General features: G+C 37.3%; 1 pseudogene; it reads right to left on the reverse strand.

Annotated features, from left to right (window-relative positions):
• Positions 1-21,081: 21,081 nt before the first annotated feature.
• Positions 21,082-21,204, reverse strand: LOC132223193 (U2 spliceosomal RNA; annotated as a pseudogene).
• Positions 21,205-21,654: the final 450 nt, after the last annotated feature.

The following is a 21,654-nucleotide window of genomic DNA, read 5'->3' on the forward strand; positions in this document are numbered from 1 at the left end:
AAAAGAGAAAAATGGTAATTGGCGTACGATGATACCCTTTTCATTGGCTAATCAGGGCTATATGCAAATTAACTGCCAACTATGATTGGCAGTTAACTGCCAACTATGATTGGCAGTTAACTGCCAACTAAGATTGGCAGTTAACTGCCAACAAGATGGCGGTTAATATGCATATGTAGGCACAATGCAGAGAGGCGAAAGGGAAAGCAGGAAGAAGCCCCCTGCCACTGACAGTGATAGGAAACCCAGGGGGGAGCTAAGAGCTGGGGGGCAGGGCAAAGGCGGCCCTGGGGCCGCCTTTGCCCTGCCCCCAGCCATGATCGGAGAATCAGGTGCCTTTGCCGCCCTGGCCAGTGATAGCAGGAAGTAGGGGTGGAGCCAGCGATGGGAGCTGGGCACGTCGAAGCTGGCAGTCCCGGGAGCTAGGGGTCCCTTGCCTGAGCCTAAAGCAGAGCCCACGATCGCAGGGCTGCTGCAGCTGCGGGTCCCCGCTGCCCGGGCCGGACGCCTCAGCCAGAGGCGTTAGGCCTGGGCAGGGGTGGAGCCTGCAACCGTGGGGAGCTGGGGGTCCCCTGCTCAGGCCTGACACCTCTGCCGGAGGCCTCAGGCCTGGTCAAGGGGCCGATCCAGTGATTGGTGATCGGAGGGTGATGAGGGTCAACTCCTCTGGTCAAGGCATCAGGCCTGGGCGGGGGGCTGAGCCGGGGATTGGAGGGATATGATGGTCCCCTTGCCCAGGCCTGAAGCCTGGGTCAGAGGTGTCAGGCTTGGGCGGGGGGTGGAGCAAGCGATCAGAGGGAGATGGGGGTCCCCTGCCCAGGCATGATTCCTGGGCCAGAGGCCTCAGGCCTGCGCGGGGGCCAGAGCCAGTGATCGGGGGGAGATGGGGGTCCCCTGTCCAAGCCTGACACCTCTGGCGGAGACGTCAGGCCTGGGCAAGGGGCCGATCCTGCAATTGGAGGGTGATGGGGGTCAACGCCTGAGGGCTCCCAGTATGTGAGAGGGGGCAGGCTGGGCTGAGGGACACTCCCCGCCCCCCCCCCCCCACACACACACCCAGTGCACGAATTTCGTGCACCGGGCCCCTAGTCTTTAATAAACAGTTTGGGGACAACTGGACAACCAAATGCAAAGCAGTAAAACTGGACTGATATTATACATCATACAGTAAAAGTAACCTAAAATAGATTAAAGACTTCAATGTAGAACCTGACAACATACAACTCCTGGAATGAAACAAAGGGTAAGCTTCCTGGCATTGGTCTTGGTGATGACTTCGAATTTGACACCATAAGCAAAGACAAAAAGTAAAAAGTGAGATTACATCAAACTAAAAGGCTTATTTAGAACAAAGTAATCCATCAACAAAATGAAATGGGAGAAAATATTTGCAAATCCTATATCTAATAATGTCACTCAGTAGCAAAAAAAAAAAAAAAAAAAAAAAAAAAAGTTAAAAAATGGGCAGAGGATCTAAGTATATATTTTTCCAAAGACAGTATACACATGGCCAACAGGTACTGAAATGGTTCACATCAGGGAAATGCAAACCAAATCCACATGAAGTATCACTACATAACTGTTAGAATGGCTAGCCTCAAAAAGTCAAAAAACAAGACAATAATAACTGGAAAAGGTGTATATGCCTCCATGTTTATTGCAACATTATTCACAATACTAAGACAGTGAAAAAACATGATAAACATATACAATGAAATATTATTCAGCCACAGGGAAAAAAATGAAATCTTGCCATTTTCAACAACATGGATAAACCTTGAGGACATTATGGTAAGTGAAGTCAGAAGAAGAAAGACAAGGTTTAATATCACCCATTTCAGTGTGTTATCACTAATTATGGTGTTTTTAAAGAAGAATCTTCTTTAAAAACAACAATGTTTCTCCCTCATAATGATCAGTCTCTCTGGGAAAATCACAGGCCTACCTAAAGAACTCCTAGACTTTTATAGTCACAATTCTATCCCAAGATGATACAGGTGTGACTTTTGATTAGTACATACATAAGAAGCAGAGTAATGAGAAGTTCCCATTGAATCTTACAGCAAAAGACTGAGAGGATATTGTGCCAATGACTGCTGAGGCAAAACAAATACTTTAACAACAAAAAAATGTGGTTCAAGGTCTGATCCACTTTCCCTGAAATGTAGCTTTTGCTCTATTATGTCCTGTAATATTGGCTTTATACCTTCTTTATGCATGCTTCACCTCATTCCTGATAGCAGCTTCCTTTTTTCTCTTGGTTCACATTTTTGCCCTTTGCAATTCCAATTCCCTCATGACTCTGCTTCAGTTTGCCCTTCTTGGCATCTCACTTAATATGAATATAAACATGCTTCTTTGAATTTTTGGCTTGGCAGAATATTATCACATAGCTTTTATAAATACTAGCAGACCTTTTATTTTAAATACATAAATATTCCAAGCTGCCATTCGCGTCAAAGCCCTATGAGCAAATGCTTTATTCCTTTCAACAATGCCAGATATTTTTGTTTTATTTTTATAAATTAAAAACTATCAGTAAAAGCCTATTTCATTTCCTAGCTGTATAATATTCGATAACACACATTTAACTTTTTAATACAGCAGAGTACACTAAAATCTCATGCTCCTCATTAGATAATTATTAAATGTTTAAGAGTCAAATAATAGCATATTTGAACTTTTGACTAAAGAATTTGTGGTATCTCCTAAGATACCACATTAAGCTTCCAAAAAAGGTGAAGAATGAGCATTAATATTAAAAAGTATATAATATGAATGTTAACTCTGTTCTTTGTTTTGGCTCAATAAATCAAATCAAAATACTTAGTTAAAATACTTTTAAAGTATGTATTAGCTTATAAGCTTTTGAATGCAAAGTGTTAACATTTTCAGAAAGCGATCTCATATATGTAATAATTCATTATTCTTCCAAATTGCTCAATATTTTAAAAGGCAGTAATCATCTTATGGTTACTAAAAGTTTTTGTTTTTAATGTGTGGGATTATTATTCTTTGGACTCATTTATGTGATATAATATAAGTTAAAAACTTGCTATAGAAATGTATTATTAGGTATTATTTTTATTTTAGTAAATATATTTCTCTCTCATTCAGTTTTATTTATAGCCTCTCTGAGATCTTTCCCAACGATAAATATACTAGTGTTTGCTGTGAAATAAGAGAAATGAACGGTCTGCTTTGCATTTCTAATTAAAGTCCTGAAAGTTGGCAGTTCAAGGTGCTCCCGGACGGCCTATAAATATAAACCTTTGTTTTGACAGTTCGTGAAACACTGAAAGCTGTATTATACGCATATTTTATTTCATGCTCCCAAAATGCAAAAAGGCTGGTGTTAATAGGTGCTCTACTGATGGAGCATCTGTGAGCATCCAATTATAATTTAACACATGAATATTTGTCAAATTTGATTGTTACTCTTGATGGTTTTAATTGAGGATACAATTTCTCACTTAAATAAATCAGGTTTTACTCTTATTACTTTCTTAAATACTGAAGTTAGTAAAAACTAGCAAAGACCTTATGGGAAATAAATATTTTCTACATATTCATGTTGCTGCTGTCATGGAGAAATAGTTACAAATCCAGAGAACTCATAAGGTTATGTTGGCCAGCCATCTGTCTTAATAGAATATATTTAGCACTATTTTACAGATACCCAGATGGAATTGCATGAATGAGTAGTGAAACTAAGTTTATGGGAACACAGGTCCAATCCTCCATTAACAAGAACAGTTTTACATTTTATCTGCTTGATAGAAATACAATTACACAGATATATTCAATTGAAAATATCTTTTCTGGTCTACAACTAGTAAATTTCCATCTACTTCAAACACTAACAAAACGAATATTTGTTTACATAAGGTATAGCATTCATTCTTCATAAAGGAAATAACCTAAAACAGATAATATTTTGTAAAATGTTTCATTTGAGCTATTTTATGCTACTTTTTGATTCCTTTACCATCACCTTGAACTCATTATATTTAAATTTTATTTCATATCACACTCCCCTCCCTCTAAACCTACTTTCATAGTCATTTTAATACATTAATGTGTTTTAAAACTACATGTTTTGAAATCATTCTTCAGACTCTTTTTTTTTTTTTTTTTTTTTTTTTTTTTTTTTTTTTTAGTTAGCTCCTAAATGAACACTATTTTAGGAATGTTGCTTCACTGATAGTTCCAAAATTTTGGTTGTAGGTTTGGCATTTTTTTCTTTTTAAAATTATATAATAAAATATTAAGAGACTATTTCCATGCAGGGTCAGCTCAATATATAGTTGTTGAATAAGTGAACGAACACTGAAGAAAATAAAACAAAACAAAATAGAACACAGCTTGTCCTTGGGTCCTGAGTATCATTAAAATTATATCTTGAGAATTCTTAGCAATTACCTTCAAAAGAACTAATAGTCTTGGATTAAGGACATTTAATGCAGTGTGCTGATGATGTTTTGCTGAGTTGTACAGTGGAAATATGTATAGTTTTGTGAACCAATGTTAGCACAATAAATTCAATTTAAAAAAAAAAGAAGGAACCATACCAAAAAAATGGAAAACCTCCATGTTCTCTCTTCTCTGTGTCTTGCTCCTCACACACATCCACTAAAAAGAATTTTGCTTGTAAAAATAAATCTGACTTGTTTTATATTGTGTTATTCCAGTAGTATGACCCAAGTGTTGAATTATTCTGCAATTTCATTAAAATTTTATGTTTTAAATTTTTTAATTGATATTTAGAGAGAGATAGTAGGGAGAGGGAGAGACAGAAAGAAACATAGATTGGCTGGCTCTTACAGGCCCCCTACCAGGGACCGCATATATCCCAACCAAGAATCAAAGCAGCAATCTTTGGTGCAGGAGATGAAGCCCAACCAACTGAGCCACACTAGCCAGAGCTGCTATTTGTTTTTAATAAGAGATGTCATTGCCTTATATTGACGGTTATTTTATATTTTTTCTTACAATCTGTATTTCATTTACCTGTGCAACCCTTTTTGGTAACAGGTAAATTTATAAGTTAAATCATTCGTAAGAAAATAATTCTGTAATTAGTGATAAAACATGACCAAGTTAAATACTAATTAGTTTTTTATTAAGCAACTGAATCAAGTGTGGAGTAAACCTGATTCATATATTCATCTGAACGCATAGTTGCTTAATATAAAAATACCACAAAAAACTTGCCATTATTTTGCCTAGACTTATTATAGTGATCACATCATCCTATATAATAAAGACATAATATGCAAATTGACCATCATTCCAACACACAGGATGGCCACCTCATCTGGACAAAGATGGCTGCCACAAGATGGCCAGCAGAGGAGGGCAGTTGTGGGCGGTCAGGCCAGCAGGGGAGGGAAGTTGGGAGGGACAAGGCCTGCAACAGAGGGCAGTTGGGGGGAACTAGGCCTGCAGGTGAGGGCAGTTAGGGGTGACCAGGCTGGTAAGGAAGGGAAGTTAGGGGTGACTGGGACATCAGGGGAGGGAAGTTAGGGATGATCAGGCCAGTAGGGGAGGGCAGTTAGGGGCAATTGGGCTGGCAGGGGAGGGCAGTTGGGGGCAACCAGGATGGCAGGGGTGGGCAGTTAGGGGTTGCCAGGCTTCCAAGAGAGGGCAGTTAGGGGTGACCAGGCCAGCAGAGGAGGGCAGTTAGGGGCAATCAGGCCAACAGGGGAGCAGTTAGGAGTTATCAAGCTGGCAGGGGAGTGGTTAGGGGGTGATCAGGCTGGCAGGCAGAAGCGGTTAGGGGCAGGCAGGCAGGCGAGTGGTTGGGAGCCAGCAGTCCTGGATTGTGAGAGGGATGTCCAACTGCCCATTTAGGATCAGTTGGACACCCCTGAAGAGGTCCCAGATTGGAGAGGGTGCAGGCTGGGCTGAGGGACACACCCCTCCATGCACGAATTTCATGCACCGGGCCTCTAGTAAGGTATATAAATGACAAATTACTATGTTGTACACCTGAAACTACTATAATACTGTACATCAACTATACTTAAATAATAATTTTAAAAATTGTACATGTCTCTGATCATTATCAATTTAAGGCTGAGACGAAATGGATTTTTTTTTTAGTTTAAACTAAGTTATGCAGATACATATTTATAAACTCATAAAACATACTCCATACAATTCTTTATTCCTCGATTTTTTATTATGTTTTCTGCTTAGGAGACTTGAAGAGCGCATAACAAGATGGTTTATTTGAAAAACAATCTAAAAACAGCTAATATTTGTGGAGTGACTATCATATCCCTAGCTTATATGAAGCTTTATCATGTTGTCAGTAAAGAGGTAATAGTTAAAATATTAAACAGTAATTTGCTTCTTAAATTTCTACATACATACATATAAATATAATACAATCCCTTGCAGTATATCTATCCAGAAGGCTTTACTTCATGTTTTTTTTTAATTAATAATGTGTAAACTAAAATGCTTGAGTGAAAATTATTGATTGCCAAAGAAATACCAGATAAAAAAAAGTCAAAGTAGAATGCTGGAAGGCATGAGATGTCCTCTGCAACTCATTTATCAAGCTTTCACATAACTATCAGTGGTAGTATATTATTTTTAAATAAACACCATATCATTCCAGCACTAGGTTAATATAATGTTAAATGCAACCACTTGCCTTCAGTCAAACTTGATAATTATTTTTGTTTGTTTCTACTTGCAAGTCATGGGAGTATGATTTTGAAATTGAAGCTTGAAGAAAGGAACATAGACACAAAGACATGGATACATGGAACAGACTAACAGCTGTCAGAGAGAAGGAGGAGGGGAGAAGGGGTACTGGATGAAAGAAGGTGAAGGGATTGGCCAAAGAAATACACATAACAGGCACAAACAACAGTGTGGTCATAGGAAAGGGAAGGGGTGGGGGGCTAGGTGGAAGTGGACAAATGGGTGGAAAATGGGAATGAAAACGGTGGAACTGTTTTACTCTGTTGTATACTTGAAACCAGTATGGTTCTGCAAACCAGTCGCAACAATAAATTGAAGTAAAAAAAAATCGTTGAAGGTTGGAGGAAGATGATGGCATAGGTAAACGTAGTGCTCAACTCCTCTCACAAGCACATCAAAATTACAACAAAACCACAGAATAACCACCATTCAGGACTGCCTGAGATCTAGATGAGTAGAAGTCCTACACATAGGGAATTAAAGAGATGAGCGGGCATGGAATAGGCTGGTCCCATACCCACGTGTTGTCATTTTTAATCAGGAGGAATATCTGGGATGAGAATGTTCCTCCAGACCCACATCAGAGCCTTCAGCCCAGGGTTCTAGAAAGAGAAGTCCCATAACTTCAGACTGTAAAAGCCAGCGGGGATTGTGGCTGAGTGTCATGGAGGCTGCTGGAGTGCCAGGCAGGTCCTCTTAAAGGGTCTACACACAGACTTACTTGGTCTCACTCCCTCTGAGCTGCAGTGCTGAGGCAGTAGCTTAGAAGGAACCAGGGTCATACATAAAAGGAACTGATTTGACATCAATGCAAGAGTTGGGGGTGGGGTGGGTTGGGGACAGCTTTCTCCAAGACAAAAGGACCTACAACCAAGATTATTCTACCCAAGAAAGCTATCATTTAGAATTGAAGGTCAGATAAAGAGCTTCCCAAACAAACCAACAAACAAAAAACTAAAGGAGTTCATTACTATCCAAACAAAAATTACATGAAAAGTTAAAGGATCTTCTTGAAGAAAAAGAAAAAAAGATTAAAAGTATGAATAAAACAATGACAGTAAATACATATCTATCAAAAATTGAATCTAAAAATAAAATCAAACCAACAAGCAGAACAGAAACAGACTCATAGATAGAGAGATCCTGATGTCTGTTAGATGTGGGGGTGGGTGGAAAATGTGAAGGGATTTAGCCATACACATTAGCAGTTATAGTGTAGTCAAAGCGGCGTAAAGTACAGCATGGGGAATATAATCAATAATCTGTAATAATAAAAGTGTAATATGGTAATTAGACAGGACAGCCAAACAGCCTTCTGGACATCATTCTAGACATCCTTCTGGATGAAGCCGTGGCAGTGGGGGCCAAGGCAGAGGCAGTTAGGGGCAATCAGGCAGGCAGAGTGGTTAGGGGCCTTGAGGGATTGGGCCTAAACCATCTGACATCCCCTAAGGCAGTGGTTCTCAACCTTCTGGCCCTTTAAATAAAGTTCCTTATGTTGTGACCCAACCATAAAATTATTTTTGTTGCTACTTCATAACTGTAATGTTGCTACTGTTATGAACCATAATGTAAGTATCTGATATGCAGGATGGTCTTAGGAGACCTTTGTGAAAGGGTCGTTCGACCGCCAAAGGGGTCGCGACCCAAAAGTTGAGAACCGCTGCCCTAAGGGATCTCAGATTGCGAGAGGGTGCAGGCTGGGCTGAGGGCCCCTCCATGCATGAATTTTATGCACTGGGCCTCTGGTATTTTAATAACTAAGAATGGTGTCAGAGGACTATTAGAATTTTGGGGTTGATCACTTAATAAGTTTTATAATGGCTAATCACTGGGTGTATACTTGAAACTAATATAATATTGTATTCCAACTGTAATTGAAAAATAAAAGAAAATGATTAAAATTAAATAATTAAGCCCTGGAAGGTGTGGTTGAGCTAGTTGAGTGTCATTCTGTGCACTGAAACTTCACTAAAACAATCTAAAAACAGCTAATATTTGTGGAGTGACTATCTAATTCCTGGTCAGGGCACATGCCCAGGATGCTGGTTCAATCCTTAGTCAGGGTGCATAGGGGAGGCAACCAATCAATGTTTCTCTCTTACTTTGATGTTTCTCTCTCTCTCTCAAATCAATAAAAACACATTTAAGAAAAAATAATTGTAAAAAGGATAGGAAAATATAACTTTTTCAACTTTGAAAACTAAGATCATAATTTTAATTTTATACTGAACAATTTAAAAAGACAAAAAATTGTGCCTAAAAGTTTATCAAAACATAAACCCTAGTTTCGCTCCCCAAAATTGACAATTACAGCTTCCTTAGTATTTATGTATATGTATATATTTTATTTATTCAAATGACTTTATGTTCATTATATGATTTTTGTGTATCACATATATTGTAAATAGCACTCACAGACAACCACATATGCCAACAGATACAAATTTTTAAAATCATTTTCTTTCAGTTTTAGTATTTTAGGGACTTCCTGATATATCAAAATTTTATTTAGTTAATAGTATCATTCTTGATATTTTTGTCTAATGAGGACTGGGTCAGATAATCAATTTAAAACCACCCTTAAATGCAGGAAAACTGCCAGAAAAAAATTTTAGTAGACTAAGATGTTCAACTGAATGTAGTTTTCTGTTTTTAAAGTTTATCATTTATTTTATTCACATGGAAATAGCCTCCCTATCATAGGTCTCAAAGTTGCAGTACCTTAAAATCTGTATAAAACTCTATTTGTCCTGGTTGTATTGTCTAGACTTCTAAAAGTGAATATTATAACTTGTAAATATTCTTCCTATACTTAGCATATTATCAAGAGAAGACAAAAATCTGAAAAATAAAATTAAATGATGTCATTGGAATGTCTTTCACTTATAATCCTTGTCAGTGTACATGCATATGTCCTTGTGTGTCTGATTTATCCAGCTTATACGGTTCTACACCACAGAATATGATGCAATGTCTCAAAGTTTTTCTCATCAAATAGTTATTAAACTATTATTTGGGCAAATTGACTTTTGCTCCTTTTTAGCAAGATCCAGACTTAAATTTTCTGGTTTGAGGTCTAATCAATACTGTGCTAACTGCTCCATTAATCCTCTTTTACTGCTTCTCTCTCCTCTTTCCACAAAGCTGTTCACTGTTGTTACCTCACAGTAGATAATTGATTTTCTAAGGTAATGACTTTAGGAGCTTATCATTGATTTTTTCCTTTTGCTTTACTTCAGGACCCAATCAAGTTTTGACATTTAGTACTCATTTCTGATTATCTAAAATGGATCATTCTTCAGTTCAACTTAATGAACAAAGAAATAAAAAAGAAGAGAAAAAAAGGCTTGACTACCACAGTTTCCAAATAGGAATAATTAACAGGGTTTACAATATTTTATTCCATGAATTGAAATAATTTGGCAATTCCTGAATGCAAGTCCTCTGGAGAAATTGAAATAATGCCCTTGTGTGTTTAATAACATAGAAAAAATGTATTTGAAAACCAAATTTGCTCAAAATTACAGTTACAGAGAACTTTTTATAAGATGAAACTTATAGATTCTGGCATGAAAATGTCAGATTTTAAAATTCTAGCTATGTCTAGGAGTCTAAGCCTTACCGTTAGTTCTGACTAGAAATTCATATATGCAAAAGGACAACTTATTTCTAATGCTTTCCATCTCCACAAGAAGGGCATGCTATTGATTGGCTTGCTTTACTCGTCTGATTTCTAATAATATTTTATAAACTAGTTGTTTGACATGCGTCTGCTTAATTGCACTTACAGGTTTTATTTTATTTTTAAGCTAATACCCCTCACATACTTATTATACATTATAATAGTGACTGTTACAGTTCATGGATATAAAAGTTCTCAGTTATTTGACATTTTAAAAATGTCAGTTCTGTACATTAGAATACAAATTATACTTAAAAGGAAAGAAGAAGGTGTGAAAAGTCTGAGTTTTATGCATAATTCATCAGCTCAAGTTTTATCCCAATACTGCCTGGATACTTGAAGGATACATTTTGGCCTATGTAGAAGAGGATGGGAAACAAAGAATATATATATATATATAGTTTTTTTTCGAGTTGCACTATGGTCATTGCACAATTCCTCAATTCCTCATTAAGCTCTTATCATAACCTTTCATATGGGGCACAGAGACCTTCTCAGTAGCCACCTTGATTGTTCAAACAAAGAGGCAAAGGAAGATGCATTTATCATCTGTGTGTTTCAATACTAACATTTTAATTCATGTGAATAGGTAATTGTTCTTTTATAGAGAACGTGGTCCTTAATTATTATCAGGAATGCTCAAGATTTGCTAAGGCGATAGCTTTGTAGTGATTCTTAATCTTGCCTAGGAAGCCACAGGCGCAAGAAAACTCAGTGCATTTTCTAATACAAACTGGGATGATTCAGGCACCACAAAATAAAAAGAAAACTGGAAAACAACAACAACAAAAACAGCTGTCTAATCCCATGAAGAGTTCAAGAAATGGCAGAACCCTTTTCAGGTCCACACCATACATAACACTGTCCCCTCAACAATGGTGGGAACAAATGCACAAAGAAATTTTCTCTTAAGTCATCTTTTTAAGTAGAATTAACAAAAACGTTAACATTTAGTTTGTGTAAAAGTGAAAAAATAAGAGGTTAAATATAACTTTTAAAAGTCGATTTCCACACATTTACACTTTACAGGAATATCATTGGAGTCAGTTGGTTCCTGGGGGACTTCATATGGTCTAAATGATTAAATTGTATAGGCTATTTTCTGATTTGCATTTGCTGATTAGGCTTTCTTTCAACTAAGACAGTAAATCTTTAAAAATTACTATAGAAGAAGAATTTACAACACGAAAAAATTTTAGAGACTGTTATTCTTTTTTTTTTTTAATTGCTTAAAGTATTACAAAGGGTATTACATATGTGTCCTTTTTTTCCCCCTGCCCTTGACAGTCCCCTAGCCTCCCCTATCCCCCAGTGTCTTATGTCCATTGGTTATGCTTATATGCATGCATACAAGTCCTTTGGTTGATCTCTTACCCCCCTCCCTCCTACCCCCTAACCCTCCCCGGCCTTCCCGCTACAGTTTGACAATCTGTTTGAGGCAGCTCTGCCTCTGTATCTATTATTGTTCAAAAGTTTATACTGGTCTCTATTATCCATGAATGAGTGAGATCATGTGGTATTTTTCCTTCATTGACTGGCTTATTTCACTTAGCATAATGCTCTCCAGTTCCATCCATGCCTTTGCAAATGGTAAGAGTTCCTTCCTTTTTACAGCAGCATAGTATTCCATCGTGTAGATGTACCACAGTTTTCTAATCCATTCATCTACTGATGGGCACTTAGGCTGTTTCTAGATCTTAGCTATGGTGAATTGTCCTTAAAACAAGAAAACATGTAATAACTAAATATCAATGGTGGTTTTTAACACACCTGAGAAATGTAATTTGGGGGCAAACTGATAGCCCCTAAATCTGGAGAATTAGGCATATGCAAAGAGATACAAACATTATAAGGCATGGCAAAAAGGCAAGAAAGAAAAAAAAAAAACACCACAGACTAAACAGACAAAGTAGTCAGTAGAATCAGATATGAACCATATCTTGGGACTATTAGGCAAGTATATTAAAATTATATATATATATATATATATATATATATATATATATATATATATATATATAGTAATATGCAAATTAGGCTGAGATGCCGTAAGGGGTCATGACCAATAGGAGGAGGTGGTGCACACAGGTGAGGCCTGGAGCAGAGACAGAGACAGGGGTCCTGCCTGAGCCGGTGTGGCAGCTCAGGTGGCCCTGGAGCAGACACAGGCAGGGGCCAGGGGACGCTGTGAGTCAGGCATGGGTCCCAGCCTCGCACGGGGCCATCGGGCATGACTCCTGCAGCAACTGGTGCTGTGAGTCAGGTCCAGGTCCCGGCCTCCCACATCACCCGAGAAGCAGGGTTTCAGCATTCCACTGCTATCTTGAGTCTGTGGTTTCCAAGGAATGGGATGATAAACCCTCCACAAATTGCAAAAGGCTCATCCAACGCTTTTCTAAGCTGGGACTTCATTTAAATCGAGCCTTTCCCGCAGTGAATGACTCCAACCCTCCCTGGATCAGGCAGGTTCCTGTGGAGCACAACCTCCACACAACACCCCCAGTTTTGTTCAGGCGATCTCATGCATGTTAGCTCGGGGCAGCGGGACAGGAAGGGAAAAGGCATCAATGACATAACGACCACAACTGGTCACCAGGAGGTGCATGGAGCACCTCTTGGCCAGCGCCCTGTGGGGTGCCTCCTCGCATGGTGGGAGATGGGGCAACTCCTCGTGTGATTTCAATTGAGCGGTGGGCCTCTGGTTATAAATAATGTTAAATACTCTCTGTAGAGAAAAAAAAAATGACAAAAAAACAACAAAAGAAACAGGTCTGGGTTACTCAAAGTCTGCACATTTCCAAGAAAGAACTGCTTTAGAATTGGCCCTTGGCTGTTTCCTGGAAGATGAGCGCTGAGTCTTTGGATGATGATGATTGAGAAGAATGTTTTTGTATGCCTCAGGCCTTGTTTGATATTTTGATCAGATTGTTAATATGGTGAATGGTTGTTTTTGTTTGTGAAGGTTAGAGTCTGAATAGTTGAGATCAATCAAACTGGTTCTACATGCCTACAACTGTGGACACCAAGGCTTGGGTGAACCCCCTGGCTAGCCATCCTCTGCATGTGTTCTTACACATCATTGTGGAAGAATTAAGCATGTTTGTACAACTGCACTAGGTGACAGTAATGGGAAGCCTGTGCCTGGTTTTTCCCGGACTTCTCCCCATGTGGTTTTTCCCTTTGCTGATTTTAATCTATGTTCTTTCACTGTAATAAAGAGTAACCATGCACAAATGAGCTTTTCCTGGGTTCTGTGAGTCCTTCTAGTAAATTATCAAATCGGAAGTGGTCTTAGGGATCCCAACACAGGCTCTAATGGAAAAAAAAACAAAGTAGACAACGTGAGAATCGGATGGGTAATGTCAGTGTAGAGATGAAAACTATGAGAAAGAATAAACAGAGCCCTAACCAGTTTGGCTCAGTGGATAGAGCGTCAGCTTGCGGACTAAAGGGTCTCAGGTTTGATTCCAGTCAAGGGTACATGCCCAGATTGCAGGCTTGATTGCTAGTTAGGGGGCATGCAGGAGGGAGCCAATCAATGAGTCTCTCTCATTGATGTTTCTATCTCTCTATCCCTCTCTCTTCCTCTCTGAAATCAATAAAAATATATTTTAAAAAAGAATATAGCTCTAAAAAAAAGAATAAACAGAAAGTTACACAAATGAAGAATATCTTTAATAGGCTCATCAGTAGACCTGATGCAAACAAGGGAAAAAAAAAATCAGTGAACTTTAAGATAGGTCAATAGCAATGTCCAAATAGAAACACAAAGAGGAAAAAAAGAAAAGAATTTAAATACAGAACATTATATCCAAGAATTCTGAGACAATATCAAAAGCAGTAATAATCGAAAGTGGCATAATCCTATATAATAAAAGCCTAAAATGCAAATCGACCAAACGGGGGTGGGGCCAGTGAGCAGGCAGCGCCAGGCCAGCCAAGGTCCATGACAGTAGGCAGAGGGAGGGGATGGCGATGGGGGAGGGGTGGTGACCGGCAGTGGTAGAGGGGTTATCAGGGAGCAGCACTAACCGCTCACCCTGCCAGTAGCCTCCCACAGAGGGATGCCAGAATGCAGCGGGGCGCAGGCCTAAGCTGTCAGTTGGATATCTCCTGAGGGCTCCCAGACTGAGAGAGGGCACAGACTGGGCTGAGGGTCCCCCCGCCCCCCCGCAATTTCATGAATTTTCATGCACCAGGTCTTTAGTCAGAATATAAGATGGAAAAAAAAGAAACATGAAAGAATGAAAAGAGTGCAATTGAGTTTTTAATGATGTAACAGAAACGCAATGCCTGGAAATACAAAATAAAAACAGAGACTAAGTTATCTCACCCAGACACAGGTTGCTTGATTATAATATGTGTTAATTTCTATACTTTTATATTTTAAGTGGTTGGTTGAAAATTCACACAGTGATTTGGAAATTCAAATGCATTAGGGATGATGATAGTGAAATGTCATTTTAAGTGAAAGAGTTCAGAAGAAATAAAAGTGTTAGGTTTTAGGAGCATGCTTCCAATTCATTTAATTTTCAAGTCATTTATCTTATCTACATATGTGCAGATAAATTTTAGGTGTTAAGTATAATGACATTTTGTGCCTGAATTGTTTTAGATGATGAGAATTTGGTGACACAGCAAAAAAATTATTAGATATTGCTAATCTGCTACAAATAAGAATTTCCCTTTTAAATAATGTTTCTTTGTATATTATTTTATAGAAAACAGAAATCAAGAAGAGCAACATAATCATGGAATCAGATAAGTTCTCTACAGTATCCAAAAAATATTGATCTGAATGTTATCAACTTTATATGTCACTAAAATAATGTAATATAATAACTTCTTTATTATACTTTGGTTTTATATTTCTTGACTAGCTAGGATTTTTAGGTCTGACTCTATAATTCTCATAAAATTTATTTGAAGAATGAAATCTACAGCAGGGTAAATAAATTTAATAATACTTTATTGCATATTCAAAAGTTTCTAAGAGTAAATCTTAAGAAAATTATTGTAACTATGTATGGTGGCAGACTTTAACTAGACTTATTGTGGTAATCATTCCACAGTATTTACAAGTTTTGAATAATTATGTTGTATATCTGCAATTAATATAATGCTGCTATTTATACCTCAATAGAAAAAATTAAATATTGAACATTCTGGGAAAACATACATGGTAGTAGACATAGAAAAGATGACTTATTTGAAGCAAGTGAAGAAGGGACAGATATTCATAAGAAAGAGGGGAGGCATGCATGGAGCAGGAAAGAATCTACACTAATAAAAGAGAAACATGCAAATTGGTGTCACTCTGCTATGCCCACCAGCCAATCAGAATGAGCATGCAAATTAACCTAACAAAAAATGGCAGTTAATTTGCATATGCAGGCGTGGAGCAAAGACTGAAGACAGCGTAGAAGGAAGCCACGTGCTGCAGAAGGGAGCAAAGTGGCGGAGAAGGGAGGGAGCCTAGGCAGTGGAGATGGGAGTGGAGCCGAGGCAGCAGACATGGGAGTGGAGCTGAGGCAGCGGAGATGGGAGCAGAGCCGAGGCAGCAGGACGGGAGGGAGAGAGGCAGCGGAGAAGGGAGTGAAGCCTGCTTCGGCGGGCTTCACTCCCTTCTCTGTTTCGCTCCAGCTACAGGAAGCCCTATTCTTGCAGGAATCTTCTTGCAATGGGCCTCTAGTATAGAATAAAGTGATGTCACATTTTAATAAATGTTGACCTATGTAGGCTTGGAAAGTGAGATGAAAATATCTATATGGTTCTTCAAAATAATATCAATACATGAGTAAAGTATGAAGAGTTTATAATAACTTTCTAAGTATTATATATTTGGGAGACATATTGAATTGATTGAGTTGAAATTGGTAATAATTATGTAGGTTCCAAGTATATAATTCTATAACATACCTTCTGTAGTTTGCATTAGGTGTCCACTACCCAAATTCACTATGGTGTGGAAACATTATCAAAGTGTGCTGAGAACAGTTTTGGCTTAGTCTATAGAGTTCAAAAATTATTAGGATGGTTAATAGAATAAGGTTCAAATTATATGAGTGTGTGTGTTTTATTCTTATATAAAAATGTTTGCTTTAATATTTTGGCATTTAAAACTAACATGATCATTTTTTTAAATTAATATTAAACTCATATAAACCTTTCATTTTGCTTTTTCAATTCATACCATATTTGATTTCATCAACATTATTTCAAATCTTCACTTTTCAAAACTTTCTTATAGTCCATCCTACAGTGGTATGTTAATATATTTAATACTTCCTTACTTTGGAATATTTAATTTCTCCTTTTTTTAAATTAATAACTATGCAGCAAACATTACTACATACCTTGATAAAAGCATATTTGTATTCCTTTTAGAAAAAAAGTCCTAGAAATGGAAAGACTGTGTCAAGCATACAACTATGATAAAGCCCAATCACATATAAAAAAAGTTGATTTCAAAATGTATTGCTATTTATGGGATGGCACTATGAAACCAAAATAATATGAGCTCCAAAGAAAAAAATCATAGTGAAATGTTTCCTAAATTAGTAGATTCAGGGACCAGATAAAGGTAACACCCTGAGAGAGTCAGTGGTGCTTCTTGTTCCATCTCACAAGGACATAACTGTGGAAGAATCATAGAACCTGCTATTTGGGTGGTAAAGATAAGAACATATTTCTTGGCACACTTTACACAATTTTGAGGTCTTATGTTTTCTTCATAAAACTTTCTTAACATTTACACACACCATTGCAAATACGCATTGTTCCTTTATGGAAGACCCAGTCATTAACTATTCTTAGGAGTCCTCAAAACAGATTTGCTAAAAATAGAGCTTTGTAGTACTAGTTAAAAAAAAAAGAAGCCTCACAAGAAATATGCTTTGTTCAACTAATATTTTTTAAATATATTTTATTGATTTTTTACAGAGAGGAAGGGAGAGGGATAGAGAGCTAGAAACATTGATGAGAGAGAAACATCAGTCAGCTGCCTCCTGCACACTCCCCACTGGGGATGTGCCTGCAACCAAGGTATATGCCCTTGACCGGAAATGAACCCGGGACCCTTGAGTCCGCAGGCTGACCCACTATCCACTGAGCCAAACCAGTCAGGGCCAACTAGTATTTTTCTATCAGGTGCTGCAGCATCAGCATTTTATTTGGATGTAGTCTCTCTTGGTGATATACAATCAACTGGAATAGTAAAAACAGAAACAAAACAAAAAAACACCACCACAACAACAAAGAACAATTACTGAATCCAAACATCTATTCTCTTTGTACTCATTATTCTTCAACAAATTCTCCACATTGCAGCCAGAGTAATCATAAAAATTATATTTATGTGCCATTTCTGATTAAATGTGGCTTTACAAAGCACATAGACAAAGGGCAAGCATGTCAATATGGTTTACAAGTCCTAGAAATCAGGACCCTTCCTTTTATTCAAGCTTCTTTTTCTCTTTACTTGGATTATCCTTTACTCCACACAGCTCACTCTACCACCATTGCACACCGCAGATTACATACTATTTTCTATACAGACATAATTAGTCATACTTGTGAGACACTAGTTTTCTAGTTTTGTCATGTTATTTGTTTATAGTGCAGTTCCTTGCAATTTATTTATGTCAAAAGTGCTCACCCCGTAATTTTCATTTGGCTACATCCGCAACTTTTAGGGTTTAGCTGGATGTCATTTCTACTGGGAAGAATAATTTGATTTTACATGCTTTGAATAAAACACTTTCCTATGAAGGCATAATTCTCTATAATCTATTCCATCACAGTATTGATCACATCATTATTGAAATTGTACCTTACAACGTATAAACCTTTATACTGAAAAGTCTGTTGATGGTAGACATAGCATCTACAACTATTCACTAGTTTACCCCATAACCTAACAATATTTGGCATGTATCATCACGCTACAAATATTTGTTGAATGGACAAATAGAGTCATGAAACAATGAATGGTTGGGGATTCTTTAAATTGGCAATTTTAAAGAATAAAAATTATTTATATTGACAAGTTCAAATTATGAGTAAATATACTAATTTTATTATACAGCTCACATTGACAGAAGATGTAAGGAGTAGAATTGTGATATAAACGTTTTTCTTTAAATTGTTTTTACAGGGAAAATAATGAAAACCCTTAGTTTTTGCAAAGATAATTCTATTCTTCTCAGCTTACATTGTTATTGTGCCTTTAGTTTCCAAATCTTACTGCCTTTCTGGGTTTGTTCCAACTTATTCTTGATTTCTCTGTATGCACATGTTTGTTTTTAAATATATTTTTATTGATTTCAGGGAGGAATGGAGAGGGGAAAAATGGAAACATCAATGATGAGAGAGAATCATTGATTGGCTGCCTCCTGCACACTCCCTACTGGGGGACCTCGCCTGTAACCCAGGCATGTGCCCTTGACCAGAACTGAACCCAGGGCCCTTCAGTCTGCAGGCCAAAACTCTATCCACTGAGCCAAACTGGCTAGGGCTACACATGGTTTTGTTGTATCCAAGCACTAACAGATAATGCTGTTAGGTGAAAATGGACATCAGGTTGGGCAAAAACATGGAGGCTGTTCCTCCATATTACTTCAAAAGTTAAGGAGTGTCCTTACTTGCCTGCTTTTGGCATGGTTTTCAATAGCAATGCAGCAAAACAATAAAATGTATTGGAAGTATTTCCCAGCCATATGATTATCTTCTTTCCCTGTGTCTATTTTCAAGTTACTGTAGCATTCTCAAGGAAGGTACATAGAAAGTGGTTGAGGCATATTGCCAAAATGATATGATCAGTATCTAACTGGGACCGAGTTTCTGGGGAAGCTAAATATTCTATCACAATCTGCTATTATATCATTCATTTATTCATAACAGTTTACTTATTCAAAAATGTATATTGGGCTTCTGGTCTTTGTTTGATACTGTAATGGGTGTTAGTTTTCTAGATTCCATGCAGAATCAGAGTAATCTTTTTAAATTAACTTGCTCTAGTTACTCCACTACCTAAAATCCTTCAGTAGCTTCCCATTGCTTTTAGAGAAAAATCCAAAATATTTACACCCTTATATATAATGCCCTGAAAGTTCTGATGTTTCAAATCCATTCAACATGTTCACTTACTATTTTCCCCCTCACTCAGTGTGCCCTAGCAATACAGTTCTCTTTTCTGTTTCTTAAAATAGGCAACAATTTTTCCCTACTTGGCAATTATCTGATATTTCATTAAGAATTAATTTGCCCCAGTTTCTTTAATGGTGAAGGAAAGCTTTTTTTTCTTTATTTCTTCTAAAATTTCACCTCTTGAGCCATTCTTGACCACTCAAACTAGGCATTGACAACCCAATTTATCATTTATTTCATTATCCATGCTTTTCCTTCAGTTTTTGCCCATACCTTGTGTTATTTTGCTTCTTTTTATGACTATTTACCAGGTGTGCTAGTTAATAATGTGGATTTTGTAATCAAAGAAAACACAATAATTTCAAAAGAAACATCAAAAGTGCTTTAGTCAAAGTAATGTCCATTGCTAGCTAAACATTTCCACCATCTTTCAAGTAATTTGTGGATACTGTCCCAATAGAACTTTTCTTGTTTTTCGACAAACCATTCAGAGACCCAATTTTCCACTTCATATGTTTTGAAGTGCTACTCAGAAAGTGTGTGTGCCATCGATCAGAACAAGTGGTAATCTGAAGGAGCAAGGTCTGGTGAATATAGTGGGTGGGTTAATACTTCCCAGGCAAGATCTTTAAATGTGTCTTTACCTGGTTTTGAAGTGTGTGATGGTGCGTTATCATGAAGCAAAATTACTTTGCCATGTCTTCTGGTCCATACTGGTCATTTTACAATCAAAGTGTGGTTCAAATTGATTATTTGTTGTTGGTAGCGATCAGTATTACGGTTTCACCTGGTTTTAGAAGCTCATAATATACCACACCTTCTTGATCCCATCAAACGCAGAGCATTGTCTTCTTTCCAAAGCTATTTAGCCTTGCAGTTGATGTTGATGGTTGACCTGGATCAACCCATGATTTTATGCATTTGGGATTCTCAAAATAAATCCACTTTTCGTCTCCAGTCTCAATTTGATGCAGAAAAGACTTTCTTTCGTGCCTTGAAGCAACATTTTACTTCTGACTTTTCAGTTTTCCATTTGTCTTTGGTTCAGTTGATGTGGCACCCATTTTCCTTCTTTTAAAATATTTCCCATTGCTTGTAAATGATTGGAAATGGTTTGCTGAGCATCTTTCTGCAAGTTGTTTTTGAGTTTGACATGCATCTTCATCCAATAATGCTTGTAATTGTTGGTCTTCAAATTTTTTCGGTTGACCTACACGTTCTTTGTCTTTCACATCTAAATCATCACTTTTAAAGTGTTTAAACCAGTGTTTACAAATATCTTGAAATGGAACAAGTTCACCATAAGCTTCCCAAAGTATACGATAACTTTCAGCAGCATTTTTCTTCAAAATAAAGTAATGAATTAAAACTTCCCACAAATGCTCTTTTTTTGGCACGAAATTCAACATTTTTAAGCATAAAAATATCTATGATATTAATACCTACAGAAAATTTGGCATATGAAGTTTTGAAGCTTGCTGTATATATCAACATATGTGTAACTCTATCTATTGAAAAAAATATGCATTATTAACTGGTACACCTGAACTATGTAAGTTCTATAGTGGCAAGATACATGTTTTTCTGTCTCCAGAGATTAGAAAAGTGGTGAATAAATACTACACTTGATCTTAGCCAAAAGGCCAAGAAGCGATGGAAAGTGGTGAATAAATAAATAAGTAGATAATGAAAGTGTAGGGTACAGATGCAATATGCTTCTTCCCAAGAAATTGGTCATAAATGCTGCATTGAGACTATTCCAAACTAAAACAGATTAATCATCCACTCCATTTCAGTTAAGATGTAGACCAACAAGTATGCTGACTTCCAGAGCCATGTGTCTACAGCCAAAGGACTAGATATTCATTTTAATGAATAGCAGCTGCCCAGACATTTCCAAGCACTATTTGCACAATCTTATGTATCTCTCCTTACTTATTGTAAACATAAGGAAAAAAAAAGATACTCATGCAAGCAGAACTTTCTTTATATCTTCATCTCTGTGTTTTCTATAGTTCTGTCCTGTTTTTAAACTTCATAGTATGTCAAATGATTTTCTACTTCTATGAAATGACTTTGTACAATCTCCCTGAAAAACCAACTGA

The sequence above is a fragment of the Myotis daubentonii genome, chromosome 1, assembly GCF_963259705.1.
Source record: "Myotis daubentonii chromosome 1, mMyoDau2.1, whole genome shotgun sequence".
NCBI lineage: Eukaryota > Metazoa > Chordata > Mammalia > Chiroptera > Vespertilionidae > Myotis > Myotis daubentonii.